This window comes from Mixophyes fleayi, chromosome 10, assembly GCF_038048845.1.
Source record: "Mixophyes fleayi isolate aMixFle1 chromosome 10, aMixFle1.hap1, whole genome shotgun sequence".
Lineage (NCBI taxonomy): Eukaryota > Metazoa > Chordata > Amphibia > Anura > Limnodynastidae > Mixophyes > Mixophyes fleayi.
Genome location: NC_134411.1, coordinates 43,039,075 through 43,065,643, shown reverse-complemented (window position 1 = coordinate 43,065,643; position 26,569 = coordinate 43,039,075). Strand labels below are relative to the sequence as shown.

At 36.2% G+C, this 26,569-nt stretch overlaps 14 non-coding genes across 14 annotated transcripts; all 14 read left to right on the top strand.

Annotated features, from left to right (window-relative positions):
* The first annotated feature begins 1,162 nt into the window (after positions 1-1,162).
* On the top strand, positions 1,163-1,234 carry TRNAQ-CUG (transfer RNA glutamine (anticodon CUG)). Its single transcript has one exon. It is a non-coding gene; the product is annotated as a tRNA-Gln (tRNA).
* A 1,863-nt stretch (positions 1,235-3,097) lies between these two features.
* Positions 3,098-3,169, top strand: TRNAQ-CUG (transfer RNA glutamine (anticodon CUG)). Its single transcript has one exon. It is a non-coding gene; the product is annotated as a tRNA-Gln (tRNA).
* Positions 3,170-5,029: 1,860 nt separating this feature from the next.
* On the top strand, positions 5,030-5,101 carry TRNAQ-CUG (transfer RNA glutamine (anticodon CUG)). The gene has a single exon. It is a non-coding gene; the product is annotated as a tRNA-Gln (tRNA).
* A 1,861-nt stretch (positions 5,102-6,962) lies between these two features.
* On the top strand, positions 6,963-7,034 carry TRNAQ-CUG (transfer RNA glutamine (anticodon CUG)). The gene has a single exon. It is a non-coding gene; the product is annotated as a tRNA-Gln (tRNA).
* A 1,861-nt stretch (positions 7,035-8,895) lies between these two features.
* On the top strand, positions 8,896-8,967 carry TRNAQ-CUG (transfer RNA glutamine (anticodon CUG)). Its single transcript has one exon. It is a non-coding gene; the product is annotated as a tRNA-Gln (tRNA).
* Positions 8,968-10,832: 1,865 nt separating this feature from the next.
* On the top strand, positions 10,833-10,904 carry TRNAQ-CUG (transfer RNA glutamine (anticodon CUG)). The gene has a single exon. It is a non-coding gene; the product is annotated as a tRNA-Gln (tRNA).
* Positions 10,905-12,767: 1,863 nt separating this feature from the next.
* TRNAQ-CUG (transfer RNA glutamine (anticodon CUG)) lies at positions 12,768-12,839 on the top strand. The gene has a single exon. It is a non-coding gene; the product is annotated as a tRNA-Gln (tRNA).
* A 1,860-nt stretch (positions 12,840-14,699) lies between these two features.
* TRNAQ-CUG (transfer RNA glutamine (anticodon CUG)) lies at positions 14,700-14,771 on the top strand. Its single transcript has one exon. It is a non-coding gene; the product is annotated as a tRNA-Gln (tRNA).
* Positions 14,772-16,632: 1,861 nt separating this feature from the next.
* On the top strand, positions 16,633-16,704 carry TRNAQ-CUG (transfer RNA glutamine (anticodon CUG)). The gene has a single exon. It is a non-coding gene; the product is annotated as a tRNA-Gln (tRNA).
* Positions 16,705-18,565: 1,861 nt separating this feature from the next.
* Positions 18,566-18,637, top strand: TRNAQ-CUG (transfer RNA glutamine (anticodon CUG)). The gene has a single exon. It is a non-coding gene; the product is annotated as a tRNA-Gln (tRNA).
* Positions 18,638-20,501: 1,864 nt separating this feature from the next.
* On the top strand, positions 20,502-20,573 carry TRNAQ-CUG (transfer RNA glutamine (anticodon CUG)). The gene has a single exon. It is a non-coding gene; the product is annotated as a tRNA-Gln (tRNA).
* Positions 20,574-22,436: 1,863 nt separating this feature from the next.
* Positions 22,437-22,508, top strand: TRNAQ-CUG (transfer RNA glutamine (anticodon CUG)). Its single transcript has one exon. It is a non-coding gene; the product is annotated as a tRNA-Gln (tRNA).
* Positions 22,509-24,372: 1,864 nt separating this feature from the next.
* On the top strand, positions 24,373-24,444 carry TRNAQ-CUG (transfer RNA glutamine (anticodon CUG)). The gene has a single exon. It is a non-coding gene; the product is annotated as a tRNA-Gln (tRNA).
* A 1,860-nt stretch (positions 24,445-26,304) lies between these two features.
* TRNAQ-CUG (transfer RNA glutamine (anticodon CUG)) lies at positions 26,305-26,376 on the top strand. Its single transcript has one exon. It is a non-coding gene; the product is annotated as a tRNA-Gln (tRNA).
* The last annotated feature ends 193 nt before the right edge of the window (positions 26,377-26,569 follow it).

Below are 26,569 nucleotides of genomic sequence, written 5' to 3'. Positions count from 1 at the left end.
TAGCTCTTCAGTCTGATTTCACATCATGGGATAGTCCTTTAACGTGGATGTCCACTTTTTGATTAGTCTGCAGTATCTTGCTTGGTCTCCGATGATGATTTTCCTCCTATTACCTGAATCTTGGAAGCAATTGCTGTGAACTTGAAATACAGGAATAACAAGTCCCTACATTCTGCTATTAGAACTCAGTCGAAGCATTCTTTTGAGCAATATGGGAGACTTATGGGCAGCCTCACTTTCCCCAAGATACATATCAGCCTGATCAAATCCTATTGGCACTCTGATTCAGATAGCTGGGATCCCCAGGAGATGAGTCTCCTAAGTTTCCTGCAGCACTTTGTCCAAAAGAGGATTGTACATGAAGGTGACCACACACAGCTGTCCAACACATAGACGTTATTATATGGGAATGGGACCAGTTATTCAGAAACCTGTTATGCAGCAGGATGTTAAGAAAACCATTGGTAAAATGTTAATACTTGCTGCTTTTTCAGTAATAATATCACAGAACTATAACGATTGTGGGACAGATAGAAATATGTTTTAAATGTAATGTAGTAGATTTTAGTCACAGTGCTCAAATATGCTGGAAAAGATCTTATATGGAAATCTCCCAGCGCTTCAATTGATAGATAATGAACCTATACATCCAAAGGCACAAGTACAATTTTAGGGCTCTGAGCTGTCCTAGGCTACATTCACTGGAAGTGAAATGGAGCTTGTACATTAGTCAAAATCAAACTCCATTGATCACTTTGGTAAAAACTATTTTGATGCCGCTTATTGCTTTCATGGTCTGAACGGTATGCATAGACACCATTTAAGCCATAGCAATCTATTCATTAGTATTTGGACAAGCACCAAAGGGCGATACAATATAGAGAGTTTCAATCTGGTAATTACATTTTAAATACTTTTCCTAAAAGTGTTATCTGTATTTTTTGTACTTTTAAGTTTGTTCAACATAATAAAAATCAAAAGGTAAGATGTATTTTTTATTAAGAGAAAATGAAATATTTATCCATACTGTGTACGCAATAGTTTTAAACCAGAATGAAGCAGGCGAAAACAAATTATTCCAATAAGAAGATACAACCCTATAGGCAGACACGGGTGCTCCAGTCCTAAAGGAATAAACAAGTCAGATTTTACACAGACAGATGGTGCCATGGTGTAATGGTTAGCACTCTGGACTCTGAATCCAGCGATCTGAGTTCAAATCTCAGTGGGACCTTGATAGAATTTTTCCTATAGATGGAAATGAAGAGGTAAATACAGTTCAATCTATGGAAATCTAGCTAACAGAGACAAAATTAAACAAATACAAGAGGCACAAAATAGCATTTTCTGAATAAACAGCTAAATTATTCATGAGGTAAGAATTTAAAAAAATAAAATAAAACAGTGACACTCCATGCAATACTATGCATGTCTATTAAGATTGTTGTTACAGAGCAAAGTAGTTAACACTGCTGCCTCAGATGGGTCCAATTGAAAAACAGACCATAATCCACTACTGTGGGGTTTGTATTTCTTCTAAATACTAGGATAGCTTTTACCCAGGTGCCCCTGCCCAAGTACAGTCCAAAAAACATGCAAATATGCTATTTGGCCTCTGATAAAAAATAGCCCAGGGTTCCTATGTGGTAGAGAATTTAGACTGAACACCCCAATGGGACAGGGACTAATGAGAATGGATACATTCTGATTTGTAAAACACTATAATATGCAGACACTATATTAATAAAGGATAAACACCATGCTAACAGTATATATAAAACAGATTTTAATTCAAAGCAGAAGCATTTACTGTTGCAGGATAATTCAAAGAAAAGTTAGCTAAAACAAGATACTAAACTGAAAACATATGAAAGAAAATTCTGCATGAGCTTGGTTGGGGGAATCAGTGGTGAATTCTGTAGATTTCTGGCATTCTAGCTCTTCAGTCTGATATCACATCATGGGATAGTCCTTTAACGTGGATGTCCACTTTTTGATTAGTCTGCAGTATCTTGCTTGGTCTCCGATGATGATTTTCCTCCTATTACCTGAATCTTGGAAGCAATTGCTGTGAACTTGAAATACAGGAATAACAAGTCCCTACATTCTGCTATTAGAACTCAGTCAAAGCATTCTTTTGAGCAATATGGGAGACTTATGGGCAGCCTCACTTTCCCCAAGATACATATCAGCCTGATCAAATCCTATTGGCACTCTGATTCAGATAGCTGGGATCCCCAGGAGATGAGTCTCCTAAGTTTCCTGCAGCACTTTGTCCAAAAGAGGATTGTACATGAAGGTGACCACACACAGCTGTCCAACACATAGACGTTATTATATGGGAATGGGACCAGTTATTCAGAAACCTGTTATGCAGCAGGATGTTAAGAAAACCATTGGTAAAATGTTAATACTTGCTGCTTTTTCAGTAATAATATCACAGAACTATAACGATTGTGGGACAGATAGAAATATGTTTTAAATGTAATGTAGTAGATTTTAGTCACAGTGCTCAAATATGCTGGAAAAGATCTTATATGGAAATCTCCCAGCGCTTCAATTGATAGATAATGAACCTATACATCCAAAGGCACAAGTACAATTTTAGGGCTCTGAGCTGTCCTAGGCTACATTCACTGGAAGTGAAATGGAGCTTGTACATTAGTCAAAATCAAACTCCATTGATCACTTTGGTAAAAACTATTTTGATGCCGCTTATTGCTTTCATGGTCTGAACGGTATGCATAGACACCATTTAAGCCATAGCAATCTATTCATTAGTATTTGGACAAGCACCAAAGGGCGATACAATATAGAGAGTTTCTATCTGGTAATTACATTTTAAATACTTTTCCTAAAAGTGTTATCTGTATTTTTTGTACTTTTAAGTTTGTTCAACATAATAAAAATCAAAAGGTAAGATGTATTTTTTATTAAGAGAAAATGAAATATTTATCCATACTGTGTACGCAATAGTTTTAAACCAGAATGAAGCAGGCGAAAACAAATTATTCCAATAAGAAGATACAACCCTATAGGCAGACACGGGTGCTCCAGTCCTAAAGGAATAAACAAGTCAGATTTTACACAGACAGATGGTGCCATGGTGTAATGGTTAGCACTCTGGACTCTGAATCCAGCGATCTGAGTTCAAATCTCAGTGGGACCTTGATAGAATTTTTCCTATAGATGGAAATGAAGAGGTAAATACAGTTCAATCTATGGAAATCTAGCTAACAGAGACAAAATTAAACAAATATAAGAGGCACAAAATAGCATTTTCTGAATAAACAGCTAAATTATTCATGAGGTAAGAATTAAAAAAAAATAAAATAAAACAGTGACACTCCATGCAATACTATGCATGTGTATTAAGATTGTTGTTACAGAGCAAAGTAGTTAACACTGCTGCCTCAGATGGGTCCAATTGAAAAACAGACCATAATCCACTACTGTGGGGTTTGTATTTCTTCTAAATACTAGGATAGCTTTTACCCAGGTACACCTGCCCAAGTACAGTCCAAAAAACATGCAAATATGCTATTTGGCCTCTGATAAAAAATAGCCCAGGGTTCCTATGTGGTAGAGAATTTAGACTGAACACCCCAATGGGACAGGGACTAATGAGAATGGATACATTCTGATTTGTAAAACACTATAATATGCAGACACTTAATCAATAAAGGATAAACACCATGCTAACAGTATATATAAAACAGATTTTAATTCAAAGCAGAAGCATTTACTGTTGCAGGATAATTCAAAGAAAAGTTAGCTAAAACAAGATACTAAACTGAAAACATATGAAAGAAAATTCTGCATGAGCTTGGTTGGGGGAATCAGTGGTGAATTCTGTAGATTTCTGGCATTCTAGCTCTTCAGTCTGATTTCACATCATGGGATAGTCCTTTAACGTGGATGTCCACTTTTTGATTAGTCTGCAGTATCTTGCTTGGTCTCCGATGATGATTTTCCTCCTATTACCTGAATCTTGGAAGCAATTGCTGTGAACTTGAAATACAGGAATAACAAGTCCCTACATTCTGCTATTAGAACTCAGTCGAAGCATTCTTTTGAGCAATATGGGAGACTTATGGGCAGCCTCACTTTCCCCAAGATACATATCAGCCTGATCAAATCCTATTGGCACTCTGATTCAGATAGCTGGGATCCCCAGGAGATGAGTCTCCTAAGTTTCCTGCAGCACTTTGTCCAAAAGAGGATTGTACATGAAGGTGACCACACACAGCTGTCCAACACATAGACGTTATTATATGGGAATGGGACCAGTTATTCAGAAACCTGTTATGCAGCAGGATGTTAAGAAAACCATTGGTAAAATGTTAATACTTGCTGCTTTTTCAGTAATAATATCACAGAACTATAACGATTGTGGGACAGATAGAAATATGTTTTAAATGTAATGTAGTAGATTTTAGTCACAGTGCTCAAATATGCTGGAAAAGATCTTATATGGAAATCTCCCAGTGCTTCAATTGATAGATAATGAACCTATACATTCAAAGGCACAAGTACAATTTTAGGGCTCTGAGCTGTCCTAGGCTACATTCACTGGAAGTGAAATGGAGCTTGTACATTAGTCAAAATCAAACTCCATTGATCACTTTGGTAAAAACTATTTTGATGCCGCTTATTGCTTTCATGGTCTGAACGGTATGCATAGACACCATTTAAGCCATAGCAATCTATTCATTAGTATTTGGACAAGCACCAAAGGGCGATACAATATAGAGAGTTTCAATCTGGTAATTACATTTTAAATACTTTTCCTAAAAGTGTTATCTGTATTTTTTGTACTTTTAAGTTTGTTCAACATAATAAAAATCAAAAGGTAAGATGTATTTTTTATTAAGAGAAAATGAAATATTTATCCATACTGTGTACGCAATAGTTTTAAACCAGAATGAAGCAGGCGAAAACAAATTATTCCAATAAGAAGATACAACCCTATAGGCAGACACGGGTGCTCCAGTCCTAAAGGAATAAACAAGTCAGATGTTACACAGATGGTGCCATGGTGTAATGGTTAGCACTCTGGACTCTGAATCCAGCGATCTGAGTTCAAATCTCAGTGGGACCTTGATAGAATTTTTCCTATAGATGGAAATGAAGAGGTAAATACAGTTCAATCTATGGAAATCTAGCTAACAGAGACAAAATTAAACAAATACAAGAGGCACAAAATAGCATTTTCTGAATAAACAGCTAAATTATTCATGAGGTAAGAATTAAAAAAAAATAAAATAAAACAGTGACACTCCATGCAATACTATGCATGTGTATTAAGATTGTTGTTACAGAGCAAAGTAGTTAACACTGCTGCCTCAGATGGGTCCAATTGAAAAACAGACCATAATCCACTACTGTGGGGTTTGTATTTCTTCTAAATACTAGGATAGCTTTTACCCAGGTACACCTGCCCAAGTACAGTCCAAAAAACATGCAAATATGCTATTTGGCCTCTGATAAAAAATAGCCCAGGGTTCCTATGTGGTAGAGAATTTAGACTGAACACCCCAATGGGACAGGGACTAATGAGAATGGATACATTCTGATTTGTAAAACACTATAATATGCAGACACTTAATCAATAAAGGATAAACACCATGCTAACAGTATATATAAAACAGATTTTAATTCAAAGCAGAAGCATTTACTGTTGCAGGATAATTCAAAGAAAAGTTAGCTAAAACAAGATACTAAACTGAAAACATATGAAAGAAAATTCTGCATGAGCTTGGTTGGGGGAATCAGTGGTGAATTCTGTAGATTTCTGGCATTCTAGCTCTTCAGTCTGATTTCACATCATGGGATAGTCCTTTAACGTGGATGTCCACTTTTTGATTAGTCTGCAGTATCTTGCTTGGTCTCCGATGATGATTTTCCTCCTATTACCTGAATCTTGGAAGCAATTGCTGTGAACTTGAAATACAGGAATAACAAGTCCCTACATTCTGCTATTAGAACTCAGTCGAAGCATTCTTTTGAGCAATATGGGAGACTTATGGGCAGCCTCACTTTCCCCAAGATACATATCAGCCTGATCAAATCCTATTGGCACTCTGATTCAGATAGCTGGGATCCCCAGGAGATGAGTCTCCTAAGTTTCCTGCAGCACTTTGTCCAAAAGAGGATTGTACATGAAGGTGACCACACACAGCTGTCCAACACATAGACGTTATTATATGGGAATGGGACCAGTTATTCAGAAACCTGTTATGCAGCAGGATGTTAAGAAAACCATTGGTAAAATGTTAATACTTGCTGCTTTTTCAGTAATAATATCACAGAACTATAACGATTGTGGGACAGATAGAAATATGTTTTAAATGTAATGTAGTAGATTTTAGTCACAGTGCTCAAATATGCTGGAAAAGATCTTATATGGAAATCTCCCAGCGCTTCAATTGATAGATAATGAACCTATACATCCAAAGGCACAAGTACAATTTTAGGGCTCTGAGCTGTCCTAGGCTACATTCACTGGAAGTGAAATGGAGCTTGTACATTAGTCAAAATCAAACTCCATTGATCACTTTTGTAAAAACTATTTTGATGCCGCTTATTGCTTTCATGGTCTGAAAGGTATGCATAGACACCATTTAAGCCATAGCAATCTATTCATTAGTATTTGGACAAGCACCAAAGGGCGATACAATATAGAGAGTTTCTATCTGGTAATTACATTTTAAATACTTTTCCTAAAAGTGTTATCTGTATTTTTTGTACTTTTAAGTTTGTTCAACATAATAAAAATCAAAAGGTAAGATGTATTTTTTATTAAGAGAAAATGAAATATTTATCCATACTGTGTACGCAATAGTTTTAAACCAGAATGAAGCAGGCGAAAACAAATTATTCCAATAAGAAGATACAACCCTATAGGCAGACACGGGTGCTCCAGTCCTAAAGGAATAAACAAGTCAGATTTTTACACAGATGGTGCCATGGTGTAATGGTTAGCACTCTGGACTCTGAATCCAGCGATCTGAGTTCAAATCTCAGTGGGACCTTGATAGAATTTTTCCTATAGATGGAAATGAAGAGGTAAATACAGTTCAATCTATGGAAATCTAGCTAACAGAGACAAAATTAAACAAATACAAGAGGCACAAAATAGCATTTTCTGAATAAACAGCTAAATTATTCATGAGGTAAGAATTAAAAAAAAATAAAATAAAACAGTGACACTCCATGCAATACTATGCATGTGTATTAAGATTGTTGTTACAGAGCAAAGTAGTTAACACTGCTGCCTCAGATGGGTCCAATTGAAAAACAGACCATAATCCACTACTGTGGGGTTTGTATTTCTTCTAAATACTAGGATAGCTTTTACCCAGGTACACCTGCCCAAGTACAGTCCAAAAAACATGCAAATATGCTATTTGGCCTCTGATAAAAAATAGCCCAGGGTTCCTATGTGGTAGAGAATTTAGACTGAACACCCCAATGGGACAGGGACTAATGAGAATGGATACATTCTGATTTGTAAAACACTATAGTGTGCAGACACTTAATCAATAAAGGATAAACACCATGCTAACAGTATATATAAAACAGATTTTAATTCAAAGCAGAAGCATTTACTGTTGCAGGATAATTCAAAGAAAAGTTAGCTAAAACAAGATACTAAACTGAAAACATATGAAAGAAAATTCTGCATGAGCTTGGTTGGGGGAATCAGTGGTGAATTCTGTAGATTTCTGGCATTCTAGCTCTTCAGTCTGATTTCACATCATGGGATAGTCCTTTAACGTGGATGTCCACTTTTTGATTAGTCTGCAGTATCTTGCTTGGTCTCCGATGATGATTTTCCTCCTATTACCTGAATCTTGGAAGCAATTGCTGTGAACTTGAAATACAGGAATAACAAGTCCCTACATTCTGCTATTAGAACTCAGTCGAAGCATTCTTTTGAGCAATATGGGAGACTTATGGGCAGCCTCACTTTCCCCAAGATACATATCAGCCTGATCAAATCCTATTGGCACTCTGATTCAGATAGCTGGGATCCCCAGGAGATGAGTCTCCTAAGTTTCCTGCAGCACTTTGTCCAAAAGAGGATTGTACATGAAGGTGACCACACACAGCTGTCCAACACATAGACGTTATTATATGGGAATGGGACCAGTTATTCAGAAACCTGTTATGCAGCAGGATGTTAAGAAAACCATTGGTAAAATGTTAATACTTGCTGCTTTTTCAGTAATAATATCACAGAACTATAACGATTGTGGGACAGATAGAAATATGTTTTAAATGTAATGTAGTAGATTTTAGTCACAGTGCTCAAATATGCTGGAAAAGATCTTATATGGAAATCTCCCAGCGCTTCAATTGATAGATAATGAACCTATACATCCAAAGGCACAAGTACAATTTTAGGGCTCTGAGCTGTCCTAGGCTACATTCACTGGAAGTGAAATGGAGCTTGTACATTAGTCAAAATCAAACTCCATTGATCACTTTGGTAAAAACTATTTTGATGCCGCTTATTGCTTTCATGGTCTGAACGGTATGCATAGACACCATTTAAGCCATAGCAATCTATTCATTAGTATTTGGACAAGCACCAAAGGGCGATACAATATAGAGAGTTTCAATCTGGTAATTACATTTTAAATACTTTTCCTAAAAGTGTTATCTGTATTTTTTGTACTTTTAAGTTTGTTCAACATAATAAAAATCAAAAGGTAAGATGTATTTTTTATTAAGAGAAAATGAAATATTTATCCATACTGTGTACGCAATAGTTTTAAACCAGAATGAAGCAGGCGAAAACAAATTATTCCAATAAGAAGATACAACCCTATAGGCAGACACGGGTGCTCCAGTCCTAAAGGAATAAACAAGTCAGATTTTTACACAGATGGTGCCATGGTGTAATGGTTAGCACTCTGGACTCTGAATCCAGCGATCTGAGTTCAAATCTCAGTGGGACCTTGATAGAATTTTTCCTATAGATGGAAATGAAGAGGTAAATACAGTTCAATCTATGGAAATCTAGCTAACAGAGACAAAATTAAACAAATACAAGAGGCACAAAATAGCATTTTCTGAATAAACAGCTAAATTATTCATGAGGTAAGAATTAAAAAAAAAATAAAATAAAACAGTGACACTCCATGCAATACTATGCATGTGTATTAAGATTGTTGTTACAGAGCAAAGTAGTTAACACTGCTGCCTCAGATGGGTCCAATTGAAAAACAGACCATAATCCACTACTGTGGGGTTTGTATTTCTTCTAAATACTAGGATAGCTTTTACCCAGGTACACCTGCCCAAGTACAGTCCAAAAAACATGCAAATATGCTATTTGGCCTCTGATAAAAAATAGCCCAGGGTTCCTATGTGGTAGAGAATTTAGACTGAACACCCCAATGGGACAGGGACTAATGAGAATGGATACATTCTGATTTGTAAAACACTATAGTGTGCAGACACTTAATCAATAAAGGATAAACACCATGCTAACAGTATATATAAAACAGATTTTAATTCAAAGCAGAAGCATTTACTGTTGCAGGATAATTCAAAGAAAAGTTAGCTAAAACAAGATACTAAACTGAAAACATATGAAAGAAAATTCTGCATGAGCTTGGTTGGGGGAATCAGTGGTGAATTCTGTAGATTTCTGGCATTCTAGCTCTTCAGTCTGATTTCACATCATGGGATAGTCCTTTAACGTGGATGTCCACTTTTTGATTAGTCTGCAGTATCTTGCTTGGTCTCCGATGATGATTTTCCTCCTATTACCTGAATCTTGGAAGCAATTGCTGTGAACTTGAAATACAGGAATAACAAGTCCCTACATTCTGCTATTAGAACTCAGTCGAAGCATTCTTTTGAGCAATATGGGAGACTTATGGGCAGCCTCACTTTCCCCAAGATACATATCAGCCTGATCAAATCCTATTGGCACTCTGATTCAGATAGCTGGGATCCCCAGGAGATGAGTCTCCTAAGTTTCCTGCAGCACTTTGTCCAAAAGAGGATTGTACATGAAGGTGACCACACACAGCTGTCCAACACATAGACGTTATTATATGGGAATGGGACCAGTTATTCAGAAACCTGTTATGCAGCAGGATGTTAAGAAAACCATTGGTAAAATGTTAATACTTGCTGCTTTTTCAGTAATAATATCACAGAACTATAACGATTGTGGGACAGATAGAAATATGTTTTAAATGTAATGTAGTAGATTTTAGTCACAGTGCTCAAATATGCTGGAAAAGATCTTATATGGAAATCTCCCAGCGCTTCAATTGATAGATAATGAACCTATACATCCAAAGGCACAAGTACAATTTTAGGGCTCTGAGCTGTCCTAGGCTACATTCACTGGAAGTGAAATGGAGCTTGTACATTAGTCAAAATCAAACTCCATTGATCACTTTGGTAAAAACTATTTTGATGCCGCTTATTGCTTTCATGGTCTGAACGGTATGCATAGACACCATTTAAGCCATAGCAATCTATTCATTAGTATTTGGACAAGCACCAAAGGGCGATACAATATAGAGAGTTTCAATCTGGTAATTACATTTTAAATACTTTTCCTAAAAGTGTTATCTGTATTTTTTGTACTTTTAAGTTTGTTCAACATAATAAAAATCAAAAGGTAAGATGTATTTTTTATTAAGAGAAAATGAAATATTTATCCATACTGTGTACGCAATAGTTTTAAACCAGAATGAAGCAGGCGAAAACAAATTATTCCAATAAGAAGATACAACCCTATAGGCAGACACGGGTGCTCCAGTCCTAAAGGAATAAACAAGTCAGATTTTACACAGACAGATGGTGCCATGGTGTAATGGTTAGCACTCTGGACTCTGAATCCAGTGATCTGAGTTCAAATCTCAGTGGGACCTTGATAGAATTTTTCCTATAGATGGAAATGAAGAGGTAAATACAGTTCAATCTATGGAAATCTAGCTAACAGAGACAAAATTAAACAAATACAAGAGGCACAAAATAGCATTTTCTGAATAAACAGCTAAATTATTCATGAGGTAAGAATTTAAAAAAATAAAATAAAACAGTGACACTCCATGCAATACTATGCATGTCTATTAAGATTGTTGTTACAGAGCAAAGTAGTTAACACTGCTGCCTCAGATGGGTCCAATTGAAAAACAGACCATAATCCACTACTGTGGGGTTTGTATTTCTTCTAAATACTAGGATAGCTTTTACCCAGGTGCCCCTGCCCAAGTACAGTCCAAAAAACATGCAAATATGCTATTTGGCCTCTGATAAAAAATAGCCCAGGGTTCCTATGTGGTAGAGAATTTAGACTGAACACCCCAATGGGACAGGGACTAATGAGAATGGATACATTCTGATTTGTAAAACACTATAATATGCAGACACTATATTAATAAAGGATAAACACCATGCTAACAGTATATATAAAACAGATTTTAATTCAAAGCAGAAGCATTTACTGTTGCAGGATAATTCAAAGAAAAGTTAGCTAAAACAAGATACTAAACTGAAAACATATGAAAGAAAATTCTGCATGAGCTTGGTTGGGGGAATCAGTGGTGAATTCTGTAGATTTCTGGCATTCTAGCTCTTCAGTCTGATATCACATCATGGGATAGTCCTTTAACGTGGATGTCCACTTTTTGATTAGTCTGCAGTATCTTGCTTGGTCTCCGATGATGATTTTCCTCCTATTACCTGAATCTTGGAAGCAATTGCTGTGAACTTGAAATACAGGAATAACAAGTCCCTACATTCTGCTATTAGAACTCAGTCGAAGCATTCTTTTGAGCAATATGGGAGACTTATGGGCAGCCTCACTTTCCCCAAGATACATATCAGCCTGATCAAATCCTATTGGCACTCTGATTCAGATAGCTGGGATCCCCAGGAGATGAGTCTCCTAAGTTTCCTGCAGCACTTTGTCCAAAAGAGGATTGTACATGAAGGTGACCACACACAGCTGTCCAACACATAGACGTTATTATATGGGAATGGGACCAGTTATTCAGAAACCTGTTATGCAGCAGGATGTTAAGAAAACCATTGGTAAAATGTTAATACTTGCTGCTTTTTCAGTAATAATATCACAGAACTATAACGATTGTGGGACAGATAGAAATATGTTTTAAATGTAATGTAGTAGATTTTAGTCACAGTGCTCAAATATGCTGGAAAAGATCTTATATGGAAATCTCCCAGCGCTTCAATTGATAGATAATGAACCTATACATCCAAAGGCACAAGTACAATTTTAGGGCTCTGAGCTGTCCTAGGCTACATTCACTGGAAGTGAAATGGAGCTTGTACATTAGTCAAAATCAAACTCCATTGATCACTTTGGTAAAAACTATTTTGATGCCGCTTATTGCTTTCATGGTCTGAACGGTATGCATAGACACCATTTAAGCCATAGCAATCTATTCATTAGTATTTGGACAAGCACCAAAGGGCGATACAATATAGAGAGTTTCTATCTGGTAATTACATTTTAAATACTTTTCCTAAAAGTGTTATCTGTATTTTTTGTACTTTTAAGTTTGTTCAACATAATAAAAATCAAAAGGTAAGATGTATTTTTTATTAAGAGAAAATGAAATATTTATCCATACTGTGTACGCAATAGTTTTAAACCAGAATGAAGCAGGCGAAAACAAATTATTCCAATAAGAAGATACAACCCTATAGGCAGACACGGGTGCTCCAGTCCTAAAGGAATAAACAAGTCAGATTTTACACAGACAGATGGTGCCATGGTGTAATGGTTAGCACTCTGGACTCTGAATCCAGCGATCTGAGTTCAAATCTCAGTGGGACCTTGATAGAATTTTTCCTATAGATGGAAATGAAGAGGTAAATACAGTTCAATCTATGGAAATCTAGCTAACAGAGACAAAATTAAACAAATACAAGAGGCACAAAATAGCATTTTCTGAATAAACAGCTAAATTATTCATGAGGTAAGAATTAAAAAAAAATAAAATAAAACAGTGACACTCCATGCAATACTATGCATGTGTATTAAGATTGTTGTTACAGAGCAAAGTAGTTAACACTGCTGCCTCAGATGGGTCCAATTGAAAAACAGACCATAATCCACTACTGTGGGGTTTGTATTTCTTCTAAATACTAGGATAGCTTTTACCCAGGTACACCTGCCCAAGTACAGTCCAAAAAACATGCAAATATGCTATTTGGCCTCTGATAAAAAATAGCCCAGGGTTCCTATGTGGTAGAGAATTTAGACTGAACACCCCAATGGGACAGGGACTAATGAGAATGGATACATTCTGATTTGTAAAACACTATAATATGCAGACACTTAATCAATAAAGGATAAACACCATGCTAACAGTATATATAAAACAGATTTTAATTCAAAGCAGAAGCATTTACTGTTGCAGGATAATTCAAAGAAAAGTTAGCTAAAACAAGATACTAAACTGAAAACATATGAAAGAAAATTCTGCATGAGCTTGGTTGGGGGAATCAGTGGTGAATTCTGTAGATTTCTGGCATTCTAGCTCTTCAGTCTGATTTCACATCATGGGATAGTCCTTTAACGTGGATGTCCACTTTTTGATTAGTCTGCAGTATCTTGCTTGGTCTCCGATGATGATTTTCCTCCTATTACCTGAATCTTGGAAGCAATTGCTGTGAACTTGAAATACAGGAATAACAAGTCCCTACATTCTGCTATTAGAACTCAGTCGAAGCATTCTTTTGAGCAATATGGGAGACTTATGGGCAGCCTCACTTTCCCCAAGATACATATCAGCCTGATCAAATCCTATTGGCACTCTGATTCAGATAGCTGGGATCCCCAGGAGATGAGTCTCCTAAGTTTCCTGCAGCACTTTGTCCAAAAGAGGATTGTACATGAAGGTGACCACACACAGCTGTCCAACACATAGACGTTATGATATGGGAATGGGACCAGTTATTCAGAAACCTGTTATGCAGCAGGATGTTAAGAAAACCATTGGTAAAATGTTAATACTTGCTGCTTTTTCAGTAATAATATCACAGAACTATAACGATTGTGGGACAGATAGAAATATGTTTTAAATGTAATGTAGTAGATTTTAGTCACAGTGCTCAAATATGCTGGAAAAGATCTTATATGGAAATCTCCCAGTGCTTCAATTGATAGATAATGAACCTATACATCCAAAGGCACAAGTACAATTTTAGGGCTCTGAGCTGTCCTAGGCTACATTCACTGGAAGTGAAATGGAGCTTGTACATTAGTCAAAATCAAACTCCATTGATCACTTTGGTAAAAACTATTTTGATGCCGCTTATTGCTTTCATGGTCTGAACGGTATGCATAGACACCATTTAAGCCATAGCAATCTATTCATTAGTATTTGGACAAGCACCAAAGGGCGATACAATATAGAGAGTTTCAATCTGGTAATTACATTTTAAATACTTTTCCTAAAAGTGTTATCTGTATTTTTTGTACTTTTAAGTTTGTTCAACATAATAAAAATCAAAAGGTAAGATGTATTTTTTATTAAGAGAAAATTAAATATTTATCCATACTGTGTACGCAATAGTTTTAAACCAGAATGAAGCAGGCGAAAACAAATTATTCCAATAAGAAGATACAACCCTATAGGCAGACACGGGTGCTCCAGTCCTAAAGGAATAAACAAGTCAGATTTTACACAGATGGTGCCATGGTGTAATGGTTAGCACTCTGGACTCTGAATCCAGCGATCTGAGTTCAAATCTCAGTGGGACCTTGATAGAATTTTTCCTATAGATGGAAATGAAGAGGTAAATACAGTTCAATCTATGGAAATCTAGCTAACAGAGACAAAATTAAACAAATACAAGAGGCACAAAATAGCATTTTCTGAATAAACAGCTAAATTATTCATGAGGTAAGAATTAAAAAAAAATAAAATAAAACAGTGACACTCCATGCAATACTATGCATGTGTATTAAGATTGTTGTTACAGAGCAAAGTAGTTAACACTGCTGCCTCAGATGGGTCCAATTGAAAAACAGACCATAATCCACTACTGTGGGGTTTGTATTTCTTCTAAATACTAGGATAGCTTTTACCCAGGTACACCTGCCCAAGTACAGTCCAAAAAACATGCAAATATGCTATTTGGCCTCTGATAAAAAATAGCCCAGGGTTCCTATGTGGTAGAGAATTTAGACTGAACACCCCAATGGGACAGGGACTAATGAGAATGGATACATTCTGATTTGTAAAACACTATAATATGCAGACACTTAATCAATAAAGGATAAACACCATGCTAACAGTATATATAAAACAGATTTTAATTCAAAGCAGAAGCATTTACTGTTGCAGGATAATTCAAAGAAAAGTTAGCTAAAACAAGATACTAAACTGAAAACATATGAAAGAAAATTCTGCATGAGCTTGGTTGGGGGAATCAGTGGTGAATTCTGTAGATTTCTGGCATTCTAGCTCTTCAGTCTGATTTCACATCATGGGATAGTCCTTTAACGTGGATGTCCACTTTTTGATTAGTCTGCAGTATCTTGCTTGGTCTCCGATGATGATTTTCCTCCTATTACCTGAATCTTGGAAGCAATTGCTGTGAACTTGAAATACAGGAATAACAAGTCCCTACATTCTGCTATTAGAACTCAGTCGAAGCATTCTTTTGAGCAATATGGGAGACTTATGGGCAGCCTCACTTTCCCCAAGATACATATCAGCCTGATCAAATCCTATTGGCACTCTGATTCAGATAGCTGGGATCCCCAGGAGATGAGTCTCCTAAGTTTCCTGCAGCACTTTGTCCAAAAGAGGATTGTACATGAAGGTGACCACACACAGCTGTCCAACACATAGACGTTATTATATGGGAATGGGACCAGTTATTCAGAAACCTGTTATGCAGCAGGATGTTAAGAAAACCATTGGTAAAATGTTAATACTTGCTGCTTTTTCAGTAATAATATCACAGAACTATAACGATTGTGGGACAGATAGAAATATGTTTTAAATGTAATGTAGTAGATTTTAGTCACAGTGCTCAAATATGCTGGAAAAGATCTTATATGGAAATCTCCCAGCGCTTCAATTGATAGATAATGAACCTATACATCCAAAGGCACAAGTACAATTTTAGGGCTCTGAGCTGTCCTAGGCTACATTCACTGGAAGTGAAATGGAGCTTGTACATTAGTCAAAATCAAACTCCATTGATCACTTTGGTAAAAACTATTTTGATGCCGCTTATTGCTTTCATGGTCTGAACGGTATGCATAGACACCATTTAAGCCATAGCAATCTATTCATTAGTATTTGGACAAGCACCAAAGGGCGATACAATATAGAGAGTTTCAATCTGGTAATTACATTTTAAATACTTTTCCTAAAAGTGTTATCTGTATTTTTTGTACTTTTAAGTTTGTTCAACATAATAAAAATCAAAAGGTAAGATGTATTTTTTATTAAGAGAAAATGAAATATTTATCCATACTGTGTACGCAATAGTTTTAAACCAGAATGAAGCAGGCGAAAACAAATTATTCCAATAAGAAGATACAACCCTATAGGCAGACACGGGTGCTCCAGTCCTAAAGGAATAAACAAGTCAGATTTTTACACAGATGGTGCCATGGTGTAATGGTTAGCACTCTGGACTCTGAATCCAGCGATCTGAGTTCAAATCTCAGTGGGACCTTGATAGAATTTTTCCTATAGATGGAAATGAAGAGGTAAATACAGTTCAATCTATGGAAATCTAGCTAACAGAGACAAAATTAAACAAATACAAGAGGCACAAAATAGCATTTTCTGAATAAACAGCTAAATTATTCATGAGGTAAGAATTAAAAAAAAATAAAATAAAACAGTGACACTCCATGCAATACTATGCATGTGTATTAAGATTGTTGTTACAGAGCAAAGTAGTTAACACTGCTGCCTCAGATGGGTCCAATTGAAAAACAGACCATAATCCACTACTGTGGGGTTTGTATTTCTTCTAAATACTAGGATAGCTTTTACCCAGGTACACCTGCCCAAGTACAGTCCAAAAAACATGCAAATATGCTATTTGGCCTCTGATAAAAAATAGCCCAGGGTTCCTATGTGGTAGAGAATTTAGACTGAACACCCCAATGGGACAGGGACTAATGAGAATGGATACATTCTGATTTGTAAAACACTATAATGTGCAGACACTTAATCAATAAAGGATAAACACCATGCTAACAGTATATATAAAACAGATTTTAATTCAAAGCAGAAGCATTTACTGTTGCAGGATAATTCAAAGAAAAGTTAGCTAAAACAAGATACTAAACTGAAAACATATGAAAGAAAATTCTGCATGAGCTTGGTTGGGGGAATCAGTGGTGAATTCTGTAGATTTCTGGCATTCTAGCTCTTCAGTCTGATTTCACATCATGGGATAGTCCTTTAACGTGGATGTCCACTTTTTGATTAGTCTGCAGTATCTTGCTTGGTCTCCGATGATGATTTTCCTCCTATTACCTGAATCTTGGAAGCAATTGCTGTGAACTTGAAATACAGGAATAACAAGTCCCTACATTCTGCTATTAGAACTCAGTCGAAGCATTCTTTTGAGCAATATGGGAGACTTATGGGCAGCCTCACTTTCCCCAAGATACATATCAGCCTGATCAAATCCTATTGGCACTCTGATTCAGATAGCTGGGATCCCCAGGAGATGAGTCTCCTAAGTTTCCTGCAGCACTTTGTCCAAAAGAGGATTGTACATGAAGGTGACCACACACAGCTGTCCAACACATAGACGTTATTATATGGGAATGGGACCAGTTATTCAGAAACCTGTTATGCAGCAGGATGTTAAGAAAACCATTGGTAAAATGTTAATACTTGCTGCTTTTTCAGTAATAATATCACAGAACTATAACGATTGTGGGACAGATAGAAATATGTTTTAAATGTAATGTAGTAGATTTTAGTCACAGTGCTCAAATATGCTTGAAAAGATCTTATATGGAAATCTCCCAGCGCTTCAATTGATAGATAATGAACCTATACATCCAAAGGCACAAGTACAATTTTAGGGCTCTGAGCTGTCCTAGGCTACATTCACTGGAAGTGAAATGGAGCTTGTACATTAGTCAAAATCAAACTCCATTGATCACTTTGGTAAAAACTATTTTGATGCCGCTTATTGCTTTCATGGTCTGAACGGTATGCATAGACACCATTTAAGCCATAGCAATCTATTCATTAGTATTTGGACAAGCACCAAAGGGCGATACAATATAGAGAGTTTCAATCTGGTAATTACATTTTAAATACTTTTCCTAAAAGTGTTATCTGTATTTTTTGTACTTTTAAGTTTGTTCAACATAATAAAAATCAAAAGGTAAGATGTATTTTTTATTAAGAGAAAATGAAATATTTATCCATACTGTGTACGCAATAGTTTTAAACCAGAATGAAGCAGGCGAAAACAAATTATTCCAATAAGAAGATACAACCCTATAGGCAGACACGGGTGCTCCAGTCCTAAAGGAATAAACAAGTCAGATTTTTACACAGATGGTGCCATGGTGTAATGGTTAGCACTCTGGACTCTGAATCCAGCGATCTGAGTTCAAATCTCAGTGGGACCTTGATAGAATTTTTCCTATAGATGGAAATGAAGAGGTAAATACAGTTCAATCTATGGAAATCTAGCTAACAGAGACAAAATTAAACAAATACAAGAGGCACAAAATAGCATTTTCTGAATAAACAGCTAAATTATTCATGAGGTAAGAATTAAAAAAAAATAAAATAAAACAGTGACACTCCATGCAATACTATGCATGTGTATTAAGATTGTTGTTACAGAGCAAAGTAGTTAACACTGCTGCCTCAGATGGGTCCAATTGAAAAACAGACCATAATCCACTACTGTGGGGTTTGTATTTCTTCTAAATACTAGGATAGCTTTTACCCAGGTACACCTGCCCAAGTACAGTCCAAAAAACATGCAAATATGCTATTTGGCCTCTGATAAAAAATAGCCCAGGGTTCCTATGTGGTAGAGAATTTAGACTGAACACCCCAATGGGACAGGGACTAATGAGAATGGATACATTCTGATTTGTAAAACACTATAATGTGCAGACACTTAATCAATAAAGGATAAACACCATGCTAACAGTATATATAAAACAGATTTTAATTCAAAGCAGAAGCATTTACTGTTGCAGGATAATTCAAAGAAAAGTTAGCTAAAACAAGATACTAAACTGAAAACATATGAAAGAAAATTCTGCATGAGCTTGGTTGGGGGAATCAGTGGTGAATTCTGTAGATTTCTGGCATTCTAGCTCTTCAGTCTGATTTCACATCATGGGATAGTCCTTTAACGTGGATGTCCACTTTTTGATTAGTCTGCAGTATCTTGCTTGGTCTCCGATGATGATTTTCCTCCTATTACCTGAATCTTGGAAGCAATTGCTGTGAACTTGAAATACAGGAATAACAAGTCCCTACATTCTGCTATTAGAACTCAGTCGAAGCATTCTTTTGAGCAATATGGGAGACTTATGGGCAGCCTCACTTTCCCCAAGATACATATCAGCCTGATCAAATCCTATTGGCACTCTGATTCAGATAGCTGGGATCCCCAGGAGATGAGTCTCCTAAGTTTCCTGCAGCACTTTGTCCAAAAGAGGATTGTACATGAAGGTGACCACACACAGCTGTCCAACACATAGACGTTATTATATGGGAATGGGACCAGTTATTCAGAAACCTGTTATGCAGCAGGATGTTAAGAAAACCATTGGTAAAATGTTAATACTTGCTGCTTTTTCAGTAATAATATCACAGAACTATAACGATTGTGGGACAGATAGAAATATGTTTTAAATGTAATGTAGTAGATTTTAGTCACAGTGCTCAAATATGCTTGAAAAGATCTTATATGGAAATCTCCCAGCGCTTCAATTGATAGATAATGAACCTATACATCCAAAGGCACAAGTACAATTTTAGGGCTCTGAGCTGTCCTAGGCTACATTCACTGGAAGTGAAATGGAGCTTGTACATTAGTCAAAATCAAACTCCATTGATCACTTTGGTAAAAACTATTTTGATGCCGCTTATTGCTTTCATGGTCTGAACGGTATGCATAGACACCATTTAAGCCATAGCAATCTATTCATTAGTATTTGGACAAGCACCAAAGGGCGATACAATATAGAGAGTTTCAATCTGGTAATTACATTTTAAATACTTTTCCTAAAAGTGTTATCTGTATTTTTTGTACTTTTAAGTTTGTTCAACATAATAAAAATCAAAAGGTAAGATGTATTTTTTATTAAGAGAAAATGAAATATTTATCCATACTGTGTACGCAATAGTTTTAAACCAGAATGAAGCAGGCGAAAACAAATTATTCCAATAAGAAGATACAACCCTATAGGCAGACACGGGTGCTCCAGTCCTAAAGGAATAAACAAGTCAGATTTTACACAGACAGATGGTGCCATGGTGTAATGGTTAGCACTCTGGACTCTGAATCCAGCGATCTGAGTTCAAATCTCAGTGGGACCTTGATAGAATTTTTCCTATAGATGGAAATGAAGAGGTAAATACAGTTCAATCTATGGAAATCTAGCTAACAGAGACAAAATTAAACAAATACAAGAGGCACAAAATAGCATTTTCTGAATAAACAGCTAAATTATTCATGAGGTAAGAATTTAAAAAAATAAAATAAAACAGTGACACTCCATGCAATACTATGCATGTCTATTAAGATTGTTGTTACAGAGCAAAGTAGTTAACACTGCTGCCTCAGATGGGTCCAATTGAAAAACAGACCATAATCCACTACTGTGGGGTTTGTATTTCTTCTAAATACTAGGATAGCTTTTACCCAGGTGCCCCTGCCCAAGTACAGTCCAAAAAACATGCAAATATGCTATTTGGCCTCTGATAAAAAATAGCCCAGGGTTCCTATGTGGTAGAGAATTTAGACTGAACACCCCAATGGGACAGGGACTAATGAGAATGGATACATTCTGATTTGTAAAACACTATAATATGCAGACACTATATTAATAAAGGATAAACACCATGCTAACAGTATATATAAAACAGATTTTAATTCAAAGCAGAAGCATTTACTGTTGCAGGATAATTCAAAGAAAAGTTAGCTAAAACAAGATACTAAACTGAAAACATATGAAAGAAAATTCTGCATGAGCTTGGTTGGGGGAATCAGTGGTGAATTCTGTAGATTTCTGGCATTCTAGCTCTTCAGTCTGATATCACATCATGGGATAGTCCTTTAACGTGGATGTCCACTTTTTGATTAGTCTGCAGTATCTTGCTTGGTCTCCGATGATGATTTTCCTCCTATTACCTGAATCTTGGAAGCAATTGCTGTGAACTTGAAATACAGGAATAACAAGTCCCTACATTCTGCTATTAGAACTCAGTCGAAGCATTCTTTTGAGCAATATGGGAGACTTATGGGCAGCCTCACTTTCCCCAAGATACATATCAGCCTGATCAAATCCTATTGGCACTCTGATTCAGATAGCTGGGATCCCCAGGAGATGAGTCTCCTAAGTTTCCTGCAGCACTTTGTCCAAAAGAGGATTGTACATGAAGGTGACCACACACAGCTGTCCAACACATAGACGTTATTATATGGGAATGGGACCAGTTATTCAGAAACCTGTTATGCAGCAGGATGTTAAGAAAACCATTGGTAAAATGTTAATACTTGCTGCTTTTTCAGTAATAATATCACAGAACTATAACGATTGTGGGACAGATAGAAATATGTTTTAAATGTAATGTAGTAGATTTTAGTCACAGTGCTCAAATATGCTGGAAAAGATCTTATATGGAAATCTCCCAGCGCTTCAATTGATAGATAATGAACCTATACATCCAAAGGCACAAGTACAATTTTAGGGCTCTGAGCTGTCCTAGGCTACATTCACTGGAAGTGAAATGGAGCTTGTACATTAGTCAAAATCAAACTCCATCGATCACTTTGGTAAAAACTATTTTGATGCCGCTTATTGCTTTCATGGTCTGAACGGTATGCATAGACACCATTTAAGCCATAGCAATCTATTCATTAGTATTTGGACAAGCACCAAAAGGCGATACAATATAGAGAGTTTCTATCTGGTAATTACATTTTAAATACTTTTCCTGAAAGTGTTATCTGTATTTTTTGTACTTTTAAGTTTGTTCAACATAATAAAAATCAAAAGGTAAGATGTATTTTATGTTAAGAGAAAATGAAATATTTATCCGTACTGTGTACGCAATAGTTTTAAACCAGAATGAAGCAGGCGAAAACAAATTATTCCAATAAGAAGATACAACCCTATAGGCAGACACGGGTGCTCCAGTCCTAAAGGAATAAACAAGTCAGATTTTACACAGACAGATGGTGCCATGGTGTAATGGTTAGCACTCTGGACTCTGAATCCAGCGATCTGAGTTCAAATCTCAGTGGGACCTTGATAGAATTTTTCCTATAGATGGAAATGAAGAGGTAAATACAGTTCAATCTATGGAAATCTAGCTAACAGAGACAAAATTAAACAAATATAAGAGGCACAAAATAGCATTTTCTGAATAAACAGCTAAATTATTCATGAGGTAAGAATTAAAAAAAAATAAAATAAAACAGTGACACTCCATGCAATACTATGCATGTGTATTAAGATTGTTGTTACAGAGCAAAGTAGTTAACACTGCTGCCTCAGATGGGTCCAATTGAAAAACAGACCATAATCCACTACTGTGGGGTTTGTATTTCTTCTAAATACTAGGATAGCTTTTACCCAGGTACACCTGCCCAAGTACAGTCCAAAAAACATGCAAATATGCTATTTGGCCTCTGATAAAAAATAGCCCAGGGTTCCTATGTGGTAGAGAATTTAGACTGAACACCCCAATGGGACAGGGACTAATGAGAATGGATACATTCTGATTTGTAAAACACTATAATATGCAGACACTTAATCAATAAAGGATAAACACCATGCTAACAGTATATATAAAACAGATTTTAATTCAAAGCAGAAGCATTTACTGTTGCAGGATAATTCAAAGAAAAGTTAGCTAAAACAAGATACTAAACTGAAAACATATGAAAGAAAATTCTGCATGAGCTTGGTTGGGGGAATCAGTGGTGAATTCTGTAGATTTCTGGCATTCTAGCTCTTCAGTCTGATTTCACATCATGGGATAGTCCTTTAACGTGGATGTCCACTTTTTGATTAGTCTGCAGTATCTTGCTTGGTCTCCGATGATGATTTTCCTCCTATTACCTGAATCTTGGAAGCAATTGCTGTGAACTTGAAATACAGGAATAACAAGTCCCTACATTCTGCTATTAGAACTCAGTCGAAGCATTCTTTTGAGCAATATGGGAGACTTATGGGCAGCCTCACTTTCCCCAAGATACATATCAGCCTGATCAAATCCTATTGGCACTCTGATTCAGATAGCTGGGATCCCCAGGAGATGAGTCTCCTAAGTTTCCTGCAGCACTTTGTCCAAAAGAGGATTGTACATGAAGGTGACCACACACAGCTGTCCAACACATAGACGTTATTATATGGGAATGGGACCAGTTATTCAGAAACCTGTTATGCAGCAGGATGTTAAGAAAACCATTGGTAAAATGTTAATACTTGCTGCTTTTTCAGTAATAATATCACAGAACTATAACGATTGTGGGACAGCTAGAAATATGTTTTAAATGTAATGTAGTAGATTTTAGTCACAGTGCTCAAATATGCTGGAAAAGATCTTATATGGAAATCTCCCAGCGCTTCAATTGATAGATAATGAACCTATACATCCAAAGGCACAAGTACAATTTTAGGGCTCTGAGCTGTCCTAGGCTACATTCACTGGAAGTGAAATGGAGCTTGTACATTAGTCAAAATCAAACTCCATCGATCACTTTGGTAAAAACTATTTTGATGCCGCTTATTGCTTTCATGGTCTGAACGGTATGCATAGACACCATTTAAGCCATAGCAATCTATTCATTAGTATTTGGACAAGCACCAAAAGGCGATACAATATAGAGAGTTTCTATCTGGTAATTACATTTTAAATACTTTTCCTGAAAGTGTTATCTGTATTTTTTGTACTTTTAAGTTTGTTCAACATAATAAAAATCAAAAGGTAAGATGTATTTTATGTTAAGAGAAAATGAAATATTTATCCGTACTGTGTACGCAATAGTTTTAAACCAGAATGAAGCAGGCGAAAACAAATTATTCCAATAAGAAGATACAACCCTATAGGCAGACACGGGTGCTCCAGTCCTAAAGGAATAAACAAGTCAGATTTTACACAGACAGATGGTGCCATGGTGTAATGGTTAGCACTCTGGACTCTGAATCCAGCGATCTGAGTTCAAATCTCAGTGGGACCTTGATAGAATTTTTCCTATAGATGGAAATGAAGAGGTAAATACAGTTCAATCTATGGAAATCTAGCTAACAGAGACAAAATTAAACAAATATAAGAGGCACAAAATAGCATTTTCTGAATAAACAGCTAAATTATTCATGAGGTAAGAATTAAAAAAAAATAAAATAAAACAGTGACACTCCATGCAATACTATGCATGTGTATTAAGATTGTTGTTACAGAGCAAAGTAGTTAACACTGCTGCCTCAGATGGGTCCAATTGAAAAACAGACCATAATCCACTACTGTGGGGTTTGTATTTCTTCTAAATACTAGGATAGCTTTTACCCAGGTACACCTGCCCAAGTACAGTCCAAAAAACATGCAAATATGCTATTTGGCCTCTGATAAAAAATAGCCCAGGGTTCCTATGTGGTAGAGAATTTAGACTGAACACCCCAATGGGACAGGGACTAATGAGAATGGATACATTCTGATTTGTAAAACACTATAATATGCAGACACTTAATCAATAAAGGATAAACACCATGCTAACAGTATATATAAAACAGATTTTTATTCAAAGCAGAAGCATTTACTGTTGCAGGATAATTCAAAGAAAAGTTAGCTAAAACAAGATACTAAACTGAAAACATATGAAAGAAAATTCTGCATGAGCTTGGTTGGGGGAATCAGTGGTGAATTCTGTAGATTTCTGGCATTCTAGCTCTTCAGTCTGATTTCACATCATGGGATAGTCCTTTAACGTGGATGTCCACTTTTTGATTAGTCTGCAGTATCTTGCTTGGTCTCCGATGATGATTTTCCTCCTATTACCTGAATCTTGGAAGCAATTGCTGTGAACTTGAAATACAGGAATAACAAGTCCCTACATTCTGCTATTAGAACTCAGTCGAAGCATTCTTTTGAGCAATATGGGAGACTTATGGGCAGCCTCACTTTCCCCAAGATACATATCAGCCTGATCAAATCCTATTGGCACTCTGATTCAGATAGCTGGGATCCCCAGGAGATGAGTCTCCTAAGTTTCCTGCAGCACTTTGTCCAAAAGAGGATTGTACATGAAGGTGACCACACACAGCTGTCCAACACATAGACGTTATTATATGGGAATGGGACCAGTTATTCAGAAACCTGTTATGCAGCAGGATGTTAAGAAAACCATTGGTAAAATGTTAATACTTGCTGCTTTTTCAGTAATAATATCACAGAACTATAACGATTGTGGGACAGCTAGAAATATGTTTTAAATGTAATGTAGTAGATTTTAGTCACAGTGCTCAAATATGCTGGAAAAGATCTTATATGGAAATCTCCCAGCGCTTCAATTGATAGATAATGAACCTATACATCCAAAGGCACAAGTACAATTTTAGGGCTCTGAGCTGTCCTAGGCTACATTCACTGGAAGTGAAATGGAGCTTGTACATTAGTCAAAATCAAACTCCATCGATCACTTTGGTAAAAACTATTTTGATGCCGCTTATTGCTTTCATGGTCTGAACGGTATGCATAGACACCATTTAAGCCATAGCAATCTATTCATTAGTATTTGGACAAGCACCAAAAGGCGATACAATATAGAGAGTTTCTATCTGGTAATTACATTTTAAATACTTTTCCTGAAAGTGTTATCTGTATTTTTTGTACTTTTAAGTTTGTTCAACATAATAAAAATCAAAAGGTAAGATGTATTTTATGTTAAGAGAAAATGAAATATTTATCCGTACTGTGTACGCAATAGTTTTAAACCAGAATGAAGCAGGCGAAAACAAATTATTCCAATAAGAAGATACAACCCTATAGGCAGACACGGGTGCTCCAGTCCTAAAGGAATAAACAAGTCAGATTTTACACAGTTGGTGCCATGGTGTAATGGTTAGCACTCTGGACTCTGAATCCAGCAATCTGAGTTCAAATCTCAGTGGGACCTTGATAGAATTTTTCCTATAGATGGAAATGAAGAGGTAAATACAGTTCAATGTATGGAAATCTAGCTAACAGAGACAAAATTAAACAAATACAAGAGGCACAAAATAGCATTTTCTGAATAAACAGCTAAATTATTCATGAGGTAAGAATTAAAAAAAAATAAAATAAAACAGTGACACTCCATGCAATACTAT